The sequence below is a fragment of the Panulirus ornatus genome, chromosome 55 (assembly GCF_036320965.1).
Source record: "Panulirus ornatus isolate Po-2019 chromosome 55, ASM3632096v1, whole genome shotgun sequence".
NCBI lineage: Eukaryota > Metazoa > Arthropoda > Malacostraca > Decapoda > Palinuridae > Panulirus > Panulirus ornatus.
The window spans coordinates 38,231,845-38,256,090 of NC_092278.1; the positions used below are offsets into that span (position 1 = coordinate 38,231,845).

The following is a 24,246-nucleotide window of genomic DNA, read 5'->3' on the forward strand; positions in this document are numbered from 1 at the left end:
GAGTCATGCCAGAGAGCAAGAGTGGAGAAACGCTGAAAACTGAGGTGATTTTTTAAAGGTTAGGCTACATGAAGGAATGCTGGTCATTATGGTAAAATAGAAAAGGGGAGCGGGGGGCTGGAAATCCTCCCCTCTCGTTTTTTTTTTTTTTTTTTTTTTTTTTTTTTTTTTTTTAATTTTCCAAAAGAAGGAACAGAGAAGAGGTCCAGGTGAGGATATTCCCTCAAAGGCCCAGTCCTCTGTTCTTAACGCTACCTCGCTATCGCGGGAAATAGCAAATAGTATGGAAAAAAAAAAAAAGAAAAGAAAAGTGAAACCTATGTTCCTATAGGTCAGGACTGGTCAAATAGAAGAGAGAAGAGTTGGGTAAGTTGAGCAGTATGATCTGAATTAGGAGGACAGAAAGTGTGAACATGGGTGAAGAAGTCTTCAAAGTTTCCCAGGATGGTATGGTCATCAACATCATGTAACAGCTGGGTTAGCATGATATACAGCAGTGCAGTCGAGGGTGTAAGGTGGAGAGAATGTACTTCGGAGGAAATAGAGAGACGTGATCAAGGCGACGGATATTACAAGTGAACATTCCGCAGCAGTGACCCGGGAGGGACGAGGGTCTCATATGATGTATGGTGTCGGTGTGGATGGACAACATGACTAACCTGACGGATCAGCTCAGTGTAAGACGTAGCTTTGTTTACATGTGGACGACCATGTTTTGCCTCAGGACACAGGACATGGGCTGAGGGTGTGTGTGAGTGACCTCAGGAAGTATGAATATCTGAATCATCTTACTGAATTTATGGTAGTGATCATATATGAATACATACACAATGATAATGATCATATATCAGTAGTTACATGTAAATGTGATTTCATGTCAGCTTCATTCTTATCTACGTAAACGTCATTCACTTCTTTCCCATTTCCTTGGTGTGGATCAAATACATACTGTCAGGCCTCATCTTCTGTGGGAATAATGTTTGTATGATTGGCGTCCCCAACTCCAGCTGCACTGGCTGGGACATGGCATTTATGCTCATAACTCTTATGTCGGCTTCTAAAATACTAACTGTCAACATTCAGATTACTTTAGAAAAAACACATCATGTGATGGCGTTTTTAGGTTTTCCTTTTATTTGTTGATATAAATCTTGCCGAGCGTCTTAAGTTTCAAAGGAATATTGCTACCAGGGGAGTATGGTCACACGACACCTGCACCAGACACATGTGTCCTCGGAACTACACATGACGCTCAACTGTTTCACGTGTTTGGCTCACGTGGAACTGAAAACTTTGACAAAAAGTTTTGGCATTTTGATGAACGTTACACTCGTCAATATTCTTTCGCTTTTTCATCTTACCACAGCTTAGCTGGTGTTGAAAAGCTCAGCTGATGCTGGAATGAGAGTAAGGGGATCGCTGCACATAGCAGAACTTGGTGATTGTTGTCATGGGATGACTGGTAAGTTCCTTGTGTTGGTACCATTGTTTCCATTCATGGCAACTTGTATATCAAGATTCTCTTGTGTTCCTGTGAAAGGGTTGTATGTGGCAGGTCCGTACACACGTCTTCATCAAGGCCAGGCCAGGCCTCGTATGGAAGAGTCAGCGATCGAGGTTATAAGGAGGTAGTGATCTTACCATGTACAGTGACGCAGGTCATGACTATCAGAACACAACTCATGGTTCATCATGAGGGTTTCAAAGATTAGTGTGCCAGGGATAGCAGACCCAGCCCGGCGGCACCTTAGTTACGGTGATGACGCAACACGACAAACCCTGACAAGGACCGAGTCAGGTCGCTCACTTCAGATCCGTCAAGTCGGGACGCCAGGACTTCCCTACAATGTAATTTTTTTTCTTCAGATTTACTTATCATTTCAGCCTTTCTGTTCTGTTTTACAGTATATTGTATGAGAGAGAGCTGTATGCTGGCTGTAAATAAAGAGATCCCGTACTAGAATTGATCATGCATTGGTTCAGTGCATTTAGAGGTAATATCAAAAAGATTTTGCGTTAGTTCAGTACCCTAAAATGTTAGGTTCAGTACAGTACACCCGTCAATATATATGTATCGAGTTTCATTTCCCTTGGCTTGCCTTAAGGGAGTAACACACGCTATTTGAAACTTCCTTGTGAGTAAACGAATCACACAAGGTTCGGAACTGCTTCACGAATTATGCGTTCGTTCCCGAGCGCCACTCCTGTATATGTGTCACGGTTCTTGGTGTGTGTGTTTGTGTGGTCGCCGGCCATGGCTTCCTATCCGGCCTATCTCCCTCAGTTTCCATGGTGCGAGTGCAATGTGTGTTACGTTCTGGCGTTACCGTGTGACGAGTGATACACAGCGCCGGTGGAAAGTGGTGTTACAATGGTGTTACTGGTGCGGTCGTGTGTAAACCTAACCACACTGGGATGATGGGCCGTTGTAACCCGTGTGAGTGATGCGATATTAAAACCCGTGTAGACAACCACGGATGAGTGCTGCATGTCAGGACACACGGCAGCCTTACGTGGACGTAATTATGAGCTCGGGTAGATATAAGGACGCTAACAACATGGAACAACTCGACGATAGTTGGCTAATATTTCCCAGCCATTCTGATATAACAGTGCTCGACATACGAGCATCAATGTTGACTGACCCACTAGAAGGTAATTCTCACTTGTTTGGTGTAGTGGTGATCTTACAAGAATGTATATATATATAATGAACAGGACGATATAGTGACGGGTGACGCTTTGTGTCGACACGCCTCCTAGCTTCTCCGGACCTGTGGAAGGTGTGATGCCGTCCATATGCTACCTTGCACAGCGGTAGATGCAGTAATTGTGTATGATAACTCCGCATGACCATCCGCCATGAACACTGACTGGCTGTGGTCTGTAGTGCGAGTGTGTTGTTTACATAATGTAATGACAACTGTGGAGCGTGAATTGTAGCAGAATATTGTATCTAACGATGTTATTAAGGCGATGTGAGTTATGTATATAAGACGTGGGACTCATCATGAAAAATTGTGTGATATACTTGTTGAACACCAGAATATCATATAGATACCTCAACACCTCACACAGTATCTGAAATGATGATAGAAATATAGCATAGGATGGCATGGCCGCTCGCCGTGTTGTCTGTTTGTTAACATCCGGTGCTGTGTTAGCGGTGCGTGAATGTGACTGTTCGACTACAACAGTGAGCAATATGATGAAGTGAGGTTTTCATAGATTCTGTTGATTCAAAAAAAAAAAAAAGTTATCTATTGTTATATTAATAAGACTATAGTTCCCCTAATATACCCATCACTATTTTCGCATCATTTGATATCATTCAATAGAATATCAAGTTGTAGATCGTGATCTTCAGCTGGAACTTCTGTACGCTACAATCTCTCAACACTACATTAATTACATCGTAAAGTAGAATCGTCTCATATCCAAGGCTGGTAGCGATGAGGAGTAGGATGAGCATCTTACAAACACTTGTACAACATCAAATTAACCTATGTAACCTTCACCTAACCTTCCCGTGCAACCCAGGTTTATGGTAGATATTTGCAGTATGACCTTGATGTAAGGGACACCCTGTGTGTGTATGTAGGGGGGATCCGTTATTGCTGAATGTCCGTTCAGTCCAGATGGTTTATTGTGATGTGTTATCCATAGCATAGTCATGACCGTGTCTTGGGGTCAGAAAACACGCTAGAATATGGACCTCCGTTGTGTAGTGATTAGCGTTCCTGACCTTAACGCATTCACGGGCCACCCAGGGTCAAGTGCATAGCGTTGACAGTGGCAGTCGGTTCACATTCAACCCAGCTTTTCATCCATCTTTAGGGGTTGGTCGATGAAATAGGTACCTGGTTAAGACTACGATATATATATATATATATATATATATATATATATATATATATATATATATATATATATATATATATATTTTTTTTTTTTTTATTATACTTTGTCGCTGTCTCCCGCGTTTGCGAGGTAGCGCAAGGAAACAGACGAAAGAATGGTCCAACCCACCCACATACACACTTATATACATACACGTCCACACACGCAAATATACATACCTATACATCTCAACATATATATATATATATATATATATATATATATATATATATATATATATATATATATATATATATATATATATATTATATATATATATATATATATATATATATATATATATATATATATATATATATATATATATATATATATATATATATACAGACATATACATATATACACATGTACATAATCTATACTGACTGCCTTTATTCATTCCCATCGCCACCCCGCCACGCATGAAATACCAACCCCCTCCCCCCTCATGTGCGCGAGGTAGCGCTAGGAAAAGACAATAAAGGCCACATCCGTTCACACTCAGTCTCTAGCTGTCATGTAATAATGCACCGAAATCACAGCTCCCTTTCCACATCCAGGCCCCACAGAACTTTCCATGGTTTACCCCAGACGCTTCACATGCCCTGGTTCAATCCATTGACAGCACGTCGACCCCGGTAAACCACATCGTTCCAATTCACTCTATTCCTTGCACGCCTTTCACCCTCCTGCATGTTCAGGCCCCGATCACTCAAAATCTTTTTCATCCCATCTTTCCACCTCCAATTTGGTCTCCCACTTCACGTTCCCTCCACCCCTGACACATATATCCTCTTGGTCAATCTTTCCTCACTCATTCCCTCCATGTTACCAAACCATTTCAAAACACCCTCTTCTGCTCTCTCGACCACACTCTTTTTATTACCACACATCTCTCTTATCCTATTATCACTTACTCGATCAAACCACCTCACACAACATATTGTCCTCAAACATCTCCTTTCCAGCACATCCACCCTCCTTCCCACAACTCTATCGATAGCCCAAGCCTCGCAACCATATAACATTGTTGGAACCACTATTCCTTCAAACATACCCATTTTAGCTTTCCAAGATAATGTTTTCGACTTCCACACATTCTTCAACGCTCCCAGAACTTTTGCCCCCTCCCCCACCCTATGATTCACTTCCGCTTCCATGGTTCCATCCGCTGCCAAATCCACTCCCAGATATCTAAAACACTTCACTTCCTCCAGTTTTTCTCCATTCAAACTTAACTCCCAGTTGACTTGTCCCTCAACCCTACTGTACCGAATAACCTTGCTCTTATTCACATTTATTCTCAGCTTCCTTCTTTCATACACTTTACCAAACTCAGTCACCAGCTTCTGCAGTTTCTCACACGAATCAGCCACCAGCGCTGTATCATCAGCAAACAAAAACTGACTCGCTTCCCAATCTCTCTCATCCACAACAGACTGCATCCTTGCCCCTCTTTCCAAAACTCTTGCATTCACCTCCCTAACAACCCCATCCATAAACAAATTAGATAACCATAGAGACATTACACACCCCTGCCGCAAACCTACATTCACTGAGAACCAATCACTTTCCTCTCTTAATACGCGCAAAATTGTGATCCTTACAAATATATATATATATATATATATATATATATATATATATATATATATATATATATATATATATATATATATATATATATATATATATATATATGTTAAGAATATACGGTGTGGGAGGCAAGTTGTAGAAGCAGTGAAAAGTTTTTATCGAGGATGTAAGGCATGTGTATGTGTAGGAAGAGAGGAAAGTGATTGGTTCTCAGTGAATGTTTGTTTGCGGCAGGGGTGTGTGATGTCTCCATGGTTGCTTGATTTGTTTATGGATGGAGTGGTAAGGGAGGTAAATGCAAGGTGCTTGAGGAGAGGGTCAGGTTTGTAGTTTCTTTAAGGGAAGGGGAGGGGGAGGGGTGGCCTGGCAAGGGAGTTAGTGGCAGATTAATGTGGAAACCAGCGGAGGTTAATGTCTATGTTTGGGTTAGCATGTGAAAAGAGAAAGTTGAGAATTAATGTGAATAAAAGCAATGTTATTAGGTTGTTGTGTTGTAGAGTCCTGGGAGTGGCCCTGGAAGTTAATAGTGTTATGGGTGGGTGACGGGGCAAAGGTTTTAGGAGCATTAAGGAGTATGTAGAAATAAAGATCACTATCTGGGAGAACGAAAATTGGTATAGCAGTCCGAACAATGTTGTATGGATGGGAGGCATGGGCTACAGGTGAGAATGTATGGAAGAGGGTGGGTGTGTTGGAAATAAAATGCCTGAGGATAGTATTGGTTGTGAGGAAGGTTGATCGAGTAAGTAATGATAAGATAGAGAGAACATGGAGGAATGGGAGTGTTTTTGGTACTTGGGAGAGGACATGGCAGCGGATGGAAACATGGGAGCCAAAGTAAGCCATAGGGTGGGTAAGGGGGCTAGGGACCCTCAGACACTGAGGAGTATGTGTAAGGAGACGTTGCTGTCTGCGAGGGCAAGATGGGTGTGTTTGATGATATACATAGCATTCCTAACGGTGTTGTATAGATGCAAGGCGTAAAGCCCGAATAAAAATTTACTGAACGACGTCGTTGTTTTGAACATGAAATAAAGGCAATGTGTGGTGTGAGAAAGGTTGATCAAGTAAGAGATAATGAGGTAAGAGAGAGGTGCACTCAGGAGAATAGTATGGTTGAGAGAAATGAAGATTGTTCTCTTCTGTTTGAACGTGTGGAGAGGATTTGTGAGAACGAGTTGATAAGTGAGGGTTTGGCTGTCACAATTGGAGGGGACAAGAAGACCGAATATAAGATGGAAAGATTGAGTGAAATATGCTTTAAGTGATCAATCTCCCCCTGTTCACTGTTCCATTGACTTCTGACACATATGTCTTCTTACTTCTCTTCACTCATCCTCTCCATACGTTCAAACCATTTCAAGAGACCAGGTTCAGATATCCCCACCCTATTCAACTAACTGCCACGCCTCTGTTTTACGCTCACATGTTCAACCCTCCTCACACCACATATTGTCCTCAAGTATTACGTTTACAACACATCCATAATTCATCTTATTATCATCAATTTGTCTTGATCAGTGATAATTATCATCAGTTTGTCTTGATCAGTGATAATTATCATCAGTTTGTCTTGATCAGTGATAATTATCATCAGTTTGTCTTGATCAGTGATAATTATCATCAGTTTGTCTTGATCAGTGATAATTATCATCAGTTTGTCTTGATCAGTGATAATTATCATCAGTTTGTCTTGATCAGTGATAATTATCATCAGTTTGTCTTGATCAGCGAAGATGCCTTCGTCCAACTTGGCCTCAGTGATCTCAGGAATTTTTTCCACCACATACTCGAACACTTTCGAGTTTCTCTTGACCAGTGTTTCCACCAACTGCTCCACGAGAGCAAGCTGTATGTGGAGCAGCGGAGGAAGTAGATCATCTCGAATACCACATCTAATGAAAATGTTTCAAGGATCTGATGAAGAAAAGTTGAAGTTAGAGAAATAAAGAGCTATGAAGTACCTAAATACCTGGACAAATTAAATCCTGATAAATCCAACGGCCAAGATAACTTAGCTCCAAGATTTTTAAAGGAGGTTTGGAGACGGCTGATGTAGCCAGTAGCAATAATATTCAACAAAACTTTATCGGATGATCAAATGCCACATGACTTGAAATTAGCAAATGTTGCTCCTATATATAAAAAGGAATACAAAAAGGAACTACTGACCAATTACCTTACGTCTGGGTTGGATAAAATGATGGAAAAATAAAACGTTTCTAGAACACAAAATTGTATCGGACAACCAACACGGTTTCCTCAACAGAAGATCGTGTCTGACGAATTTGCTGGATTTTTTACTTTTATCAGAACTGGGACGAAAAAGTACCGTCTGATGTAGCATATGTAGATTTCCAAAAGGCTTTCGATAAAGTACCTCTCAAGTGACATATATAGACTCAAAGCACACGGAACTGGTGAAGCACTCTACATGGATCAGAGACTGGCTGTAGTATTAACCGGCGAAGCCTCAGATTGGCTGGACGTAACGAGTGGTGTGCCACAGGGGTCGGTCCTTGGTCCAATTCTTTTCATAATATACATTAATGACCTAGAACTCGGTCTCATATCTAAGATCTCCAAGTTTGCTGACGATACTAAACTAGGAGTTAGATCTTAACTTACCAGCAGAATGGTCAAACAGATGGCAGATGAAATCCAATATAGACAAGTGTAAAGTTATGCACTTTGGAGACAAGAATAAACGTTTAGACTACAAATTATTCGGAAACTCTCTAACTAAAATAAATGAAGAAAAGGACCATGGAGTTGTCATTAGCAACAATCTGAAATACACTAAACAGTGTCAAGCAACAAGTAAAAAGGGCAGCCAGATGTTAGGTTTCATAGCCAGGAACATAGATTACAAGACACCAGAAACAATTCTCACACTTTATGATTCTCTAGTAAGACCACACCTTGAATATGCAGTCCAGTTTGGGTCCCAAACTATAAAAAAAGACGAGGAAAAATTAGAGCAAGTACAAAGACACCCGACAAATTTGATCCCATTTCTTAGAAATCTGGCATATGAGGAAAGGCTAAAACGATTGGATCTTTCTTAAGAAAAAAAAAAAAGTACACTTCGCGGCGTCTCAATCCAAGTGTTCAAAATTCTGAACAAGTTCGATAAAGTCAATAACGATTTTTTTTTTTCGAAATACAAGAAAATACGGTTGCCTGGACAAATGGAATAAAACTCAGTCCTAAAAGATGTAGTGGAATTACGTTTTCCTTGTCATTTTTTTTTAGACAATCCAGTCGTGGGCCAATCAGGCCTCCTGTTGTCTGTCTTTCTCATGTAAGCTCATGTAAACCAGAGGCTTATCATGGACACTGGAATTTCCTGGCTCATGTGATCTTCGTTGAGGCCAGTCTGGCTCCACATAATGTCTGCAAGTTGCTCGACCAGTCCCAGAGGCATAACAAACAGCTGTATTTCGTGATCTTGACTACATTCCCACCATCAGCCTGCCCACCACTTGCAAGTCCACACGTAGTTTCCAGTCGTAATTTATGTATTTCATGACATGTAGGAGCGCCTGCATGTTCTCATAACACTCGCTCATGTGCACTCATGTCCTACAGGGACGGAAGGTTCCTTGTTTCCATCGTGGAGCAACACTGCTTCACACTTCTCTGAGATGAGTGGAGGAACAAGAGAGGCATCATGAGAAGCAGTGGAATAATGCCTCATTGTTGTTGTTGTCATAACAGAGCGGCCCAGCCACAGGAGACTGGGACGTGCGAGCTTGAGGTTGTAAGAATCTCCGGGTTTCTGCCTGACTCTCCTGCCAGTGAGAGGGAGGAGGACTCTGGCAGTAGCAGCACCGGCCCCTCCCATGACCTCTCCCTCTCTGTTGCATCTTCCTTTTTTTCTCTTCACTATACCAACATTCTGTCGTGTACCTCTCCTAAAATCTTAATTTTTCTCTGAGACACAGTTGTCTACTGATGATCTCACTCGTCCCTATTTCATATCTAACTATAACTTCATTTCACGATTCCGGTTCAAAAGTGTTGTTTGTGATTATACCCTGAACACACCTATTGCACGCCTCAAGGACCTTGAGTCCCCAAACTTTGATGTTTTGTGGCTCAAGGTCTGTCTCTGTACTAACGCACTTCTGTTTCGCTTAATGCTCTACTAAATCTACAAATTTTGTTTCTTTCTTCTACTATCTAAACTCCTGCCATGAGACCGTGACATCCTCTCACTCACAAGCCAAGATCCTATACCTCAGGGGTATCAATGTTCACCATAGGGAATGGTTGAATTCCTCCCATACACATGGTGGAAGGGTTCAAGCCCTCACGTTCTCCATTTTCAATGACTTAAAGCAAATTATCTCCCATTCTACCCATATTCCTGACCGCTGTGACCACTTTCCCGCCTGCTTGGGATGAGGGCCTTCCCTCTCTCATCACTCCCCCAAGCCTGAACTTACACGCGTTGGTGGGTTGTGTACGGATCCACCCATGTATAAGTGTAGCTGTGTTTAACATGGTCCCTGTTAAGCATGTTACACGTCACGGTTCGAATTTTCCTCGCTTATTTCCAGGCCGTAGACCGCCCACTCCCTGACCATCTCAGAGGTGGAGTTTAGTGCCTGATTGTCAGCTGAGGTCTGTCTGTCATTAAGAGGCCAGGCTCTCTGAAGCCGAGGCCTTGGCTAGGCCTTCGCCTGGCGATGTGAAAACCACCATCCAATGATCTGGCTTGGCCTGAATGCCTGATGCTTCCTGTATAGTTTGGTTTGACCACACTGGAGATACCGTACACAAGGATTCTATCTTGGGCTGAGATGACGTAATGTTTCAACGTAGGTTTACTGATCACTTGGGTGTGGCGCCGGCGCGTGCTAGCGACGTACGCTCTTGCATCACAAACATTGGGAGTATCGATACACGTGCTTCCAACACCACTGTAGCACGTGTTTAGACCAGGACGTGTGTTTGTGTGTTTGAAGTTTACAGTTTATCAGTTTACATAACTGGAAGAAAAGCAACAGGTTTACAGGATGGGGTCCCACTCAACAGGACGCCAGACAAACATGTAAACTTCCCTGCAGATGTACGAACACACGAGTCTAGCTAGCATCGTGGTGTAGCGGTTAGCGTTTCTGGACGTGACGCATTCACGGGCTGCCCAGGGTCGAGCGCATAGGTTTGAATCTTGGTTGCGACAGTCGGTCCACACTCAACCCAGCTGTACATCCACCCCTCGGGCTTGGTCGTTAAGAAGGGTAACTGGCTCAGGTTAGGATATATATATATATATATATATATATATATATATATATATATATATATATATATATATATATATATATATATATATATCGATTGACAGCACATCGACCTCGGTATACCACGTCGTTCCAATTCACTCTATTCCTTGCACACCTTTCACCCTCCTGCATGTTCAGGCCCCGATCGCTCATTATCTTTATCACTCCATCCTTCCACCTCCAATATGGTCTCCCACTTCTCGTTCCCTCCACCTCTGACACATATATCCTCTTTGTCACTTTCCTCAGAGAAAGATGCTTCCATTCCACAGTCAGGTGGAGAAAAGAATTCAAAGAGGTATTTTTATGAGGGTGATTCTGTATTCTATGGAGACAATACCTCAAATACACAAAGAAAAAAATGAATGGGAAATCCTTAAGGGCAAACTTAAGAAGAGAAGACCACATATTGATGATGTGGAGTCCGACCCTGATGAAGATGAAGACTCTGAGGAAAGTAATAGTGGAGTAGTAACCCCTGGTGGGTAGAGTGAACCCAACATCAGCTATGATGGAGTTGCATACACTAAGCTTGATCCAAGTGACAGTATGATGTACGAATGAGATGCTAACAGGCGGGCAGGGTTCCCTGAGGTTGACGAGGATTTCATGGCCACATACCAGCTGGCATATGGATTTAATCCAGACGGAACAAAAAATGAAAATTCATTAAAGTTTGATGACGAAGAGGAAGAAGAGGAAGCAGCAAAACGAGCTAAGGAAAAAGGAGAAAAGAAGAAAAAGAAAGTTATGGAAACTGAGAAGAAACCATCATGGTTTGAAATGCATGAGGCTCAGAACATAAAGGTTTATGTGAACAACCTTCCAGACTCTCTGACAGAGAATGAGTTTTTGGAACTGATGCAGAAATGTGGCCTGATTCTCAGGGATGCTTCGACAAATAAACCCAAAATTAAAATGTATCGAGATGAGGAGAGGAACTTCAAAAGAGGCACTTTGTACATACATGAAGAAGGAGTCAGTGAATTTGGCATTACAAATCCTTGATGAATATCAGGTGTGTTATAAATTCGAGTTGAGCAAGCCAGGATTGAGCTGAAAGGAGCATATAACCCAAAACTTAAACTTCACAAGAGGCAGAAAAAGAAGTAGAAAAACTTCAGAAACGACAAGAAAAGTTGTTTGATTGGCGACCAGAGCCCTTACGAGGCCAGACTGAAACACGAAAACACTGTTGTGATACGGAATGTGTTTGACCCTACGGAATTCATTGCCGCTATGGAAAAAATACTTGTTCACAAAGATGCTATAAGGAACCAGTGTTCAAATTTTGGGCGAATAAAAAACTTGTCCTTTATGATCTCCACCTGGATGGGATAGTTCAAGTAAGATTTGAAGGAGTGGAAGCAGCGGATATGTGTGTGGCAACCCTCAACAGACGTCTTTACAATGGCCGCACCCTGCAAGTGTCAACCTGGGATGGAAAGGAGAGATTTAGGATTGAAGAAACAGAACCAGAGCGACAAGAAAAATTAAAGAAATGGAGCAAATTTTTGGAGGATGAAAAAGATGCAAAGCAGTAAAATCAGCAAAGAAATTTGGAAAGCACACACACACACACACACACACACACACACACACACACACACAAAGTATAAAAATATATATATATATATATATATATATATATATATATATATATATATATATATATATATATATATATTATTCCGAGATAATGTTCTCGCCTTCCACACATTTTTCAACGCTCCCAGAACTTTAGCCCCCTCCCCCACCCTGTGACTCACCTCCGCTTCCATGGTTCCATCCGCTGCCAGATCCACTCCCAGATATCTAAAACACTTCACTTCCTCCAGTTTTTCTCCATTCAAACTTACCTCCCAATTGACTTGTCCCTCAACCCTACTGCATCTAATAACCTTGCTCTTATTCCCATTTACTCTCAACTTTCTTCTTTCACACACTTTACCAAACTCAGTCACCAGCTTCTGCAGTTTCTTACTCCAATTAGCCACCAGCGCTGTATCATCAGCGAACAACAATTGACTCACTTCCCAAGCTCTCATCCACAACAGACTGCATGCTTGCCCCTTTCTCCAAAACTCTTGCATTCACCTCCCTAACAACCCCATCCATAAACAAATTAAACAACCATGGAGACATCACACACCCATGCCGCAGACGGACATTCACTGAGAACCAATCACTTTCCTCTCTTCCTACACGTACACATGCCTTACATCCTCGATAAAAACTTTTCACTGCTTCTAACAACTTGCCTCCCACACCATATATTCTTAATACCTTCCACAGAGCATCTCTATCAAATCTATCATATGCTTTCTCCATATATATATATATATATATATATATATATATATATATATATATATATATATATATATATATATATATATATATATTATCCCTGGGGATAGGGGAGAAAGAATACTTCCCACGTATTCCCTGCGTGTCGTAGAAGGCGACGAAAAGGGGAGGGAGCGGGGGGCTGGAAATCCTCCCCTCTCGTTTTTTTTTTAATTTTCCAAAAGAAGGAACAGAGAATTGGGCCAGGTGAGGGTATTCCCTCAAAGGCCCAGTCCTCTGTTCTTAACGCTACCTCGCTAATGCGGGAAATGGCGAATAGTTTGAAAGAAAGAAAAAGATATATATATATATATATATATATATATATATATATATATATATATATATATATATATATATATATATACATATGATAATCACACTAGTCCGTGATGATAGTATAAAGGTGAAATCGTACTTCAGTAGGAGTTTATCCAATTGTATTTAACATGTAATTGTTGTGTACATGTGGCAGGACATGTGTGGTAGAGACAATCCACCTCATCATCAGTAATTAACAAAGTTATTTCGATCCCACAACATGACACTTGGTTCCTGCCGTCCAGCACCAAGCTGTACAGACCAACCGCTCGTTTGGTGATGTCTGCTGGTTCCTGGTGTACAGACGTGGTGTCTGGTGGTGGTGTCTGTTGGTTTCTGGTGTACAGACGTGGTGTCTGGTGGTGGTGTCTGCTGGTTCCTGGTGTACAGACGTGGTGTCTGGTGGTGGTGTCTGTTGGTTCCTGGTGTACAGACGTGGTGTCTGGTGGTGATGTCTGCTGGTTCCTGGTGTACAGACGTGGTGTCTGGTGGTGATGTCTGCTGGTTCCTGGTGTACAGACGTGGTGTCTGGTGGTGATGTCTGCTGGTTCCTGGTGTACAGACGTGGTGTCTGGTGGTGATGTCTGCTGGTTCCTGGTGTAAAGACATCATGTCTGGTGGTGATGTCTGCTGGTTCCTGGTGTAAAGACATCATGTCTGGTGGTGATGTCTGCTGGTTCCTGGTGTACAGACGTGGTGTCTGGTGGTGATGTCTGCTGGTTCCTGGTGTACAGACGTGGTGTCTGGTGGTGATGTCTGCTGGTTCCTGGTGTACAGACGTGGTGTCTGGTGGTGGTGTCTGCTGGTTCCTGGTGTACAGACATCATGTCTTGTAGTGATGTCTGCTGGTTCCTGGTCGCTGGGATCAACAGTCACTCTAGTCTGCTGGGTCTCTCCACAGTCTGCTTTCTGTTCCCTCGCCTCACGCCTCCCAGTCAGATTGTGTGGGAACAAGACAGTGTTACTCAGTGAAAGCAATTATATGTTCCTCCTCTTCCTCGGTAGGACTAGAGCGACGCTCAGATCCAGCCAGTCATAGGTCCGGACTAGAGTAAAAGTGAGCTGTGATTGGCCACCGGCCGTCGGATATTCCGCTCACACTAGGGACGGGAAAAAAGCAGCTGACCTCCGGTGGATCCCAACACAGAATGAAGGAATTCCCTCAGTGTGTTGGTGGCGAGGTTGGACACGAGCGTGAGTGGACAGCTGCCAAGCCCAGGGTCCGCCTGGCATGATATAGTAGACTTTCTCTTGTCTCCCATGTCTTATGTCGCACTGGACGCTGTGGTCAGTCAAGGACGCGAACTGGTGTTGGAGGTCCTGGCGTGAATCACGCCACATCCTGGTGGTGGTGGTGGTGGTGGTGGAAGCGTCGTGGACAACTTGGCTGGTGTGAGTGGAGGCACCCACCCCAGTAGCAGGAACCTTGGCCGTACGCCGTTTTCTCCTGCGTGCGTAGAGGCCAAGGTCTGCCCTCCTGCTGGCCACCACACCTCACCGCTGAATGTTGCTGCTGCCTCACACTGTACGGGGAGAGGGAGGGACAGAGAGAGAGAGGGAGGGACAGAGAGAGAGAGAGAGAGAGAGAGAGAGAGAGAGAGAGAGAGAGGGACAGAGAGAGAGAGGGAGGGACAGAGAGAGAGAGAGAGGGAGAGACGAGAGAGAGGGACAGAGAGAGAGAGGGACAGAGAGAGAGAGAGGGACAGAGAGAGAGAGAGAGAGGGACAGAGAGAGAGAGAGAGAGGGACAGAGAGAGAGAGAGAGAGAGAGAGAGAGAGAGAGAGAGAGAGAGAGAGAGAGAGAGAGAGAGAGGTACAGAGAGAGAGAGGGAGGGAGAGATGTGGTTCTGAAGCAAGGTAAGGCACTAGGGAGGGCAACTCCTAGTACCATATGATGCATAGCAAGCGGCGGCGGAGGAGGAGGAGGAGAACGTAAAGGCTAACTACAGGACATAACTGGAGGACGTCTGACTGTGAGATAAACTGACGTATTGACAGATAAGGCCACGAAGACGTGCAAGAACGTCAACAGTGAAGACGTGTACACTGAGGGAGGAAGTTAGGAAAGCTGTTCGAAATGGGATGAAATTCAATCGCTTGATCAATCCTCCGGGAAGAAGGGCATTGCGTAGAAAGTGACAATCAACAGTGATTTCATGGTCGACTGTGACACACCGAATGTGTGCACCTTGACTCTTGTAGCATATGTCCCGCCTACCTCCTCTGTATGCACACACACACACACACACACACACACACACACACACACACACACACACACAGTTTTTTCTGGAGCGTTTGACCTTGCTGAGCGGGAGGAGGGAGGGACGGAGGGAGGTCAGGATCGTGGCAGAAAGTTGATCAGGCACTTAGTGCCCTCCTGACCGCCCCTAAGAACAGGTGTTCCGTCCGGCGTCCTGCCACCAGCTCCAGGACCTCGCCCCCCCTTACCCTCCACCCATCATCCCCTGTCCCTGTCATCCCTCTGAGATCCCCACCAGGACCCCTATCCCATCCTTTTATCCTCTGGTACAGTAGGATTACCGTGATCATCCTATTCCGCCTCAAAGTGACAGAAGGATACAAGAGAAGAAACATATCCTGTGGCACTCTCAGACAGGTCCTCCTCCGTCAGCGAGGAGCGGGCCTCCTTCACCTTGCGTCCCAGTCTGTATCTCTCGTACACCCCAGCGGTAGTGATTGTACTGACACGTGCTGTATGACTGTATTGACACGTGCTGTGTGGCTGTACTGACACGTGCTGTGTGGCTGGAACATCCTGTGTTTAGTGTAATGTATCAAAGATTTTGTCGTCATCACCAAGTTATATAATCTGTGACTTTGTGACGCGTTCTGCCCTGATTCTGAAAATCTTAGGTGAAATTAGGTTAACACATAACAGTCATCATACATCATTTGACTACGAGCTTCCATTCCTTTTCTAAAATCGGCTAAAGTTCGGCTGACTTAAGTGCGGCTTTGTGAAACATAACAAAGTGTGTGTGTCGTCCAGGAGCAGCCCCGTCTAGACGGCCCATCACAGGGAGCCACATGAGAGAACCACAGAGGAAGTGAGGAGCAGTTGGACACAGAGGAAGAGAGGCAAGTGGTGTGTCGCCACTGACATACCTGGTGAACATCGCAGACCACACCACACAACGACGCCCCTCTCACTCATCGTCCTGACGAAGTCGTCGCCTCTCCTGTGGGTTCGGGTGGAGTGACGTAGGGAGTGTTGAGGAGCAAGGGAGATTAATAGAAATATTCTTCTGCTGCGCCATAGTGTTGGGATGAAGGTGTCAGCTCATGTTTTATGTTCACGCAAGTAAATCTACTGGAACCCAGAGCGTGTCAAAATAATATTTGAAAAGAGAAAAGTATAATTTGTGATATAATCAGGTTATCGTAAAGTGAAGAACAACAGCGAACGTGAGTAACAAGGACTCTAAGAGTGTAAGATTAATTGTGGGAAGATAAGGTCAGATTGTGGCTGGTGGCACAGCTCTGATCCGTACTAACTCGAGCACTACCGGGCGCCGTCAACTGGTGCACGGCTCCCGTCTCCTGACACCCGTACTGCTACTACCTCACACCGGCCAGAGGTGGGTGACTGAGCCCAGGACCTGGTGATCTAGTCAGTAGGCGATCTTGTCCTCCAGGTGAACCGATCGCATTCTGTGTTGACTTGACTGAGTCTTCTGCTGCTGGTGTCATCTTAGTGAGTTCCGTCTAATTGTGAGCCACGACTTGTGGGTTGTACACTTCCACGCTGATGGGAAGGACTTCAAGAGAGTTATCAAGAAGTAGAGAGCCGGCGGCTAAGGGAACCTGCACACACAGGTGATGAACGTTAATGACAGCGTGATGTAAACAGGTGGACAAACGTCTTGTGAGACAAGGAAGACAGAGAACCGTGGGTGGAGCAGAACAAGTGCCGGGAGGAAGAAATAATAACATGGGAAGACACCACCTCCAGTGAACCCAAACTGCCATCCAGTGGCTCGTGAGCAGTGTGTAGTGAGAAGCATATCACATGACTGAGGCAGTATATCTCTAACATACACTGTACATCAACAACAATATATTGTGCCAGATGTTACAATAACTGTGGCTTTGGAATGATACGGAAAACATCTGTAAAGTGAGGGAAAGAAGTATATGATATTCACCAGCAGAAATATAGGCAAGTTACGGTCGACATTATCAACGAAGAAGAAGAAGATTTACCAAAAAACAAATGAATTAAGATGTTGAACATCACAGCAGCATAACTGCAGATAAATTTCAGTGTAATAAGACATGAACGGAAAATATATTATGTCATTGTGGAAGTAAAGAATAAAACTTCTCCCAGAATCTGTCATTGATGATATAAGAAAAAATAAAACCTGTTCACAAGATCATATTACACGCACGTTCTGCTGGTGTATGAGGAGTGATACCTGGAGTGGTGGAGACTCCTGCGTGGAGGTCATCAGGCAGCGTGGAGGGCGTCACAACACGCGACCCTCATCACCACCACCATCCTGCATCGTGTGTGAGTCTGCCATTGATTGGCGTTAAGGTAAACAGGTCAGTGGTCCACCCTGGACACACCTGCTCACGAGCACGCCAGATTTCGGGTCTTTATTCTCTTCCAAATTCCAGACAAAGACTTGAAGGTCACCGGCGTCTTCACAGGTGTTGATCTAACCCAGTTGGAGGTTAATCTTGTCACACAAGTCCTGTGTTTTGGGAGATAGAATAATACAGGATCGATATAGGTGAGAAGCGTTTGTCATTGACAGGAGAACGACTGTGTTGGTTATCGAGCGGTTCGAGGCAGGATCAGCTGACCTGTGTGTGGACTTGGATGCATGGTCACCCAAGGCGTATGTAGGGCAGCAGCCAGCCATCACTCAGTGTGGCATCGATCACCACGGAAGACATAGTTCTGGCTTCCCCCTCACCGCCGCATCCCTCCCACAGGCGTAGTATTGACACTGGTTCGCGTCAACCGGGTGGCGGAGACATCGGAAGGAAGAAGGTCATAGTGCGGTAGTGAGTGAGCAGCGCGGGGTGGCAGCAGGGTTAAGTCTGCTGAGGTACATTGTGACGCACCTCCTCCCTACGACAATTGCTGGGTTGGTCTCTGAAGCCAACTCCCTCATCATCCACCAGAGCCATCGGGGAAAAAACATTAACAATCAGTGTTACCAGTAATTCCAGAACCAGTTTTAGATTACAGAAGTCACCGCGGAACCTGTTCCTTCCCCATTAGACATCCCCCAGTTTACGTCAACACCTTCAACACTCTGCAGACGTGAACAACGCTAGTGCACGATCACATCCAACGACAACTTCTTCCAACTTGTCTCTAGTAAACAGTCTACTTCATTTAAGTCAGACGTCCTTCATCCAGTACTAGCCATAAAAGGCATCCTTCAACCACTCGTATCTAGCAAGGACATCCTTCACCTGCAGAGGGATCAAGCTGGTTTCTTCTACGGAAACCGTCAAATGAGTTTCATCTGCAAAAGACATCTATCAGCCATCCGCATCTAGAGAGCTATTTATTTACGTCTCATCTACAGAAGACATCCTCCAACGAATATCATCTACAGAAGACATCCTCCAACGAATATCATCCACAGAAGGCATCCTCCAGCGAATATCATCCACAGAAGGCATCCTCCAGCGAATATCATCCACAGAAGGCATCCTCCAGCGAATATCATCCACAGAAGGCATCCTCCAGCGAATATCATCCACAGAAGGCATCCTCCAACGAATATCATCCACTGAAGGCATCCTCCAGCGAATATCATCCACAGAAGGCATCCTCCAACGAATATCATCCACTGAAGGCATCCTCCAACAAATATCATCCACAGAAGACATCCTCCAACGAATATCATCCACAGAAGGCATCCTCCAACGAATATCATCCACAGAAGACATTCTCCAACGAATATCATCCACAGAAGACATCCTCCAACGAATATCATCCACAGAAGACATCCTCCAACGAATATCATCCACAGAAGACATCCTCCAACGAGTATCATCCACAGAAGGCATACTGCAACAAATATCATCCATAGAAGACATCCTCCAACAAATATCATCCACAGAACACATCCATTAGTGTACAATAAACCTTCATCCTTTATGCCTGTGAACCATTGTCTGAGATTTGGTGAGCCACTACACTATTGGTGGGTCTGCTGAGGTATTGGTGGGTCTGCTGTGCTATAGGTGCAGCTCTCATCCAGTACCCACAGCTCAGGATCGGGTTTCCCTCGTTGAGACCCTGCCATCAGCAGAGTCTTGCGCTACTACAGGGAAAGATCCAGTACCACAATATTGGTTTATAATCTCCAGTATTGTGCATACATGAGAGGCGTCGAGAGGTGCTAACATCAATATCTGAGGTCCTACAGTGGCGTGGCACACTTTGGCAGAGTCAATACAGGAGTGCCAGTGCCAGGACGTCTTGGGTTGTCACGCATCCCAGCGACCTATATAAGGGTTGCGGGAGACCTCCGCTGGCCACTCAAGTCACGTCTGCTGCGGACGACGGAGGTCCTGTGATACTTGGCGGCCGCCAGTTTCTACCAGTGGGTTCGAGGAGTCTGATCCACTGGTGACCAGTGTGAAGGACCCACATTCGACTGAACAGTACAAGAAGTGCCTTCCTCGCTCCTAGATTATTTTCCTTCGCCTTTATACCAAGATAAAGGCAGATGGACTAACTGTCTTCTTATTACAAGTCCAGAGTGGACACGAGCTCCCACATCTCGGTTATTATATTCTTCTTCACCTTCACGAATCATCCAGTCCGCTCAAGTGGCGGTATCAGTGAACGCTGGACGACGTCATCATTCATTATTCACAGTGCAGGAGGAAGCAGCGGGCCGTACAGGACACAGCACGTCTGGTCCCGGCCCACACCACACGTCTGTCACAGCTGGAAACATCGCCTCATCATCTGATCAGTGCAAGAAATAGTCATATTTTTTATACAAAAGTTGAATGTAGATTAGAATTCTAAATCACAAACATTTAATCTAAAATCTATTTATATGCTCAAGATATTTAATATTTATTTAGATATATTGACTGAAGAAAGCTCCACAAACAGTGCCCCAAGTATACCACTATACTGCACCACCTGACCTTCACGGATACATTTTCGCAACAGTTTGGTTGAAGATCTGAGGCTGGTGTTGTGGAGGGTGGCCCTCCTGGTGTTTGGGCCGGCACGCACCTTCCTCCACCGCTGGTGTCACCTCCACCTTCCATCCCGACTACGCAAGACTTGGCTGGGCCGGTGAGGTGAGCCGGGGCCTTGCTCCTCAGTGCAACGTTTGCCCCGACGGCCACGGGTTGTGGCTCAGTGTGTGGGGCCGCGCAGCAACGTTTTCTCTGGTTCCCGTCTCGCAAGAACCGCCAGGGTGTGGTGCTCCTCATGTACTCCCGTGTGTGTGTGTTCTCAACTACGGTACATAGTGTGTGTCAACTACTGTAAGAAGATCATGATATTTTCTCCTATTTATGAGTGAAAACCAAAGTATAGCCAGTATTTATATATTTTGATGACGTATTCTTCGGATTAGCTCGTGGTATTTTGATGGTGCACGTTTATAGTACAAATTATCGGGGGTGATTTACCGTCATAGAAGATACGAGATCGCGACCAACGTAAGGTGTGGTAACCCGTTACCCGCTCAGGTGTGTTCCTGCTGACACACCTTATTCTTCTTACCAGGGACGTGTCAGGAGGCGCACATTACTCTCGTCGTCAGTCATAACTCTAACAAACATTAAACTCGTCCGCCAGAGTGTCTAAGGCGTCAGTGCTGAGGTGTAGACTCGGGCGGGGATCATAAAGTCTTATTATCAGTGTGCGTCAAGGTTGTCGACTCCAGCAAGATGGTGCTACAGAACCTGAAGCTGTACCGCCTCCAGAGGCTCAACACCTTCCAGCGGCTGAACGCCATGTCAATCCAGGAACCCATCCCGGAACACAAGGAAAGGTAAGTAACACCAATGTTCCTCCCTTGTGTCTCTACTGATCAAACTGTCTCTCCTCCTGGTACATGGTCTCTCTCTCTCTCTCTCTCTCTCTCTCTCTCTCTCTCTCTCTCTCTCTCTCTCTCTCTCTCTCTCTCTCTCTCTCTCTCTCTCTCTCTCTCTCCCCTCTCACTTTGCACGACTGTTCGTGACGCGGTCAACCTGCTTCCCCGGTGGGTCGTGCTGGTTCCATCATGTTGTTATGTGCACATGGAGCATCACATGTGATGACTCGTGTATTCATCATGAGATGAGTGGCCAGCCTGGCCAGGAGGCAAGTCGTCTAATGATTAAAGGTGAAGGATGAGTAGTGAGAAATCCTGACACCGAGTTTACCATTGCCCGAAGTTCCTTCGCTCCTTCAGGAAAACTGTAAGAGCGATGCAGGCAAGCCATGAAAGTCATACTCCTTCATATGCCAGTCATGACAACGTCGCTGTCTAGGTTAACATGATATCTCTGAGTAAGGCTCGTGTGGGATATAGCCAGTAATTCAGCAGCAGAGTTTCTGTATGGGTTATGAGGAGTCGTGGTCGGAGACTGCCTCCTGCCGGTGCTTCGGTTCTCGTGTGGATGACATGGCTGGCCGGGGCAGACGATCACCTCGCAGCAACTCGTCTTTTTCTTTCTGGATCCCACAAACATGGCAGCTCAGGTGGTGAAGAAGTCTACACATCTGGCGTTGTCTCCTTCCCCTGGTACGGGTTACCAGACGTGTGGGAATTCAACTGTAGTTTGACGTAGGAGGGGTGGAGGTCAGTCATAACTGTACACACGGACATGAGCGAGGGAGGGCCATGTGACCCAGTAGGGGTAGGGCCTGACCCTAATGTTGGTGGCCTTGTCATGGACAATATCCTGCCAGTATTTCTATCATGAGGTTCAGCTGCTGGACCTGGGCTGCTCTGGGGCGGGGTACAGGGCGAACCTCAGCGTGGACCAGCGACCTAATGTAGGTGTTTGCTGGACTGCAACTGTACATACTGAGTGAGTCCTGCTTTGTAGACTGACGTTAGATTTCGACCTTGACGACCTGTAGCTCCCTGAGCAGACTGCTTCATGTGTGCTCACTCGTCATAGTTGTGCCAGACACACACGTGGGGGGAACTGTGCCACGACCAGCCACACTTGTGGTCCACTGTCTCATTATGATCACGTCATTCATTCCTCATCATCTAAATCAACAGCAGCCTGGCCATGTTCCCCACGGGGCTGGGTAGCCTGGCCATGTTCCCCACGGGGCTGGGTAGCCTGGCCATGTTCCCCACGGGGCTGGGTAGCCTGGTCATGTTCCCCACGGGGCTGGGTAGCCTGGTCATGTTCCCCACGGGGCTGGGTAGCCTGGCCATGTTCCCCACGGGGGTGGGTAGCCTGGCCATGTTCCCCACGGGGGTGGGTAGCCTGGCCATGTTCCCCACGGGGCTGGGTAGCCTGGCCATGTTCCCCACGGGGCTGGGTAGCCTGGCCATGTTCCCCACGGGGCTGGGTAGCCTGGTCATGTTCCCCACGGGGCTGGGTAGCCTGGTCATGTTCCCCACGGGGGTGGGTAGCCTGGTCATGTTCCCCACGGGGATGGGTAGCCTGGCCATGTTCCCCACGGGGCTGGGTAGCCTGGTCATGTTCCCCACGGGGCTGGGTAGCCTGGTCATGTTCCCCACGGGGCTGGGTAGCCTGGCCATGTTCCCCACGGGGCTGGGTAGCCTGGTCATGTTCCCCACGGGGCTGGGTAGCCTGGCCATGTTCCCCACGGGGCTGGGTAGCCTGGTCATGTTCCCCACGGGGGTGGGTAGCCTGGCCATGTCCCCCACGGGGGTGGGTAGCCTGGCCATGTTCCCCACGGGGCTGGGTAGCCTGGCCATGTTCCCCACGGGGCTGGGTAGCCTGGCCATGTTCCCCACGGGGCTGGGTAGCCTGGCCATGTTCCCCACGGGGCTGGGTAGCCTGGCCATGTTCCCCACGGGGCTGGGTAGCCTGGTCCTGTTCCCACGGGGTATTGGGTAGCCTGGCCATGTTCCCCACGGGGCTGGGTAGCCTGGCCATGTTCCCCACGGGGGTGGGTAGCCTGGCCATGTTCCCCACGGGGCTGGGTAGCCTGGCCATGTTCCCCACGGGGCTGGGTAGCCTGGCCATGTTCCCCACGGGGCTGGGTAGCCTGGTCCTGTTCCCACGGGGTATTGGGTAGCCTGGCCATGTTCCCCACGGGGCTGGGTAGCCTGGCCATGTTCCCCACGGGGCTGGGTAGCCTGGTCCTGTTCCCACGGGGTATTGGGTAGCATGGCCTTGTTCCCTGGGGCATTGGATAGCATAGCCACGTTCCCCCTGGGGTATTAAGCAGTATGGCAATGTTCGTCTGGGATATTGTGTAGCATGACCATGTTTCCCCAGGGTATTGAACAGAATGGCCAGGTACTCCTGGGGTATTGGATTGCATGGCCAGGTTCCCTGGTGTGCTGGGTAGTATGGCCAGGTTCCCCTGGGGTATTAGGGCACATGACCATATTCCCTTGGGGCATTAGGTGGCATGGCCATGTTCCCCTCCCCTGGTGCAATTACCTCATTGTACGGTACGGGGAGGGAGTTCTACACTGGTGGGGCCCCATCTCTTGTACTGTACGGGGAGGGAGTTCTACACTGGTGGGGCCCCATCTCTTGTACTGTACGGGGAGGGAGTTGTACACTGGTGGGGCCCCATCTCTTGTACTGTACGGGGAGGGAGTTGTACACTGGTGGGG

General features: G+C 46.2%; 1 pseudogene; it reads left to right on the forward strand.

Annotated features, from left to right (window-relative positions):
• Nucleotides 1–2,477: 2,477 nt before the first annotated feature.
• On the forward strand, nt 2,478–19,542 carry LOC139765458 (uncharacterized; annotated as a pseudogene).
• Nucleotides 19,543–24,246: the final 4,704 nt, after the last annotated feature.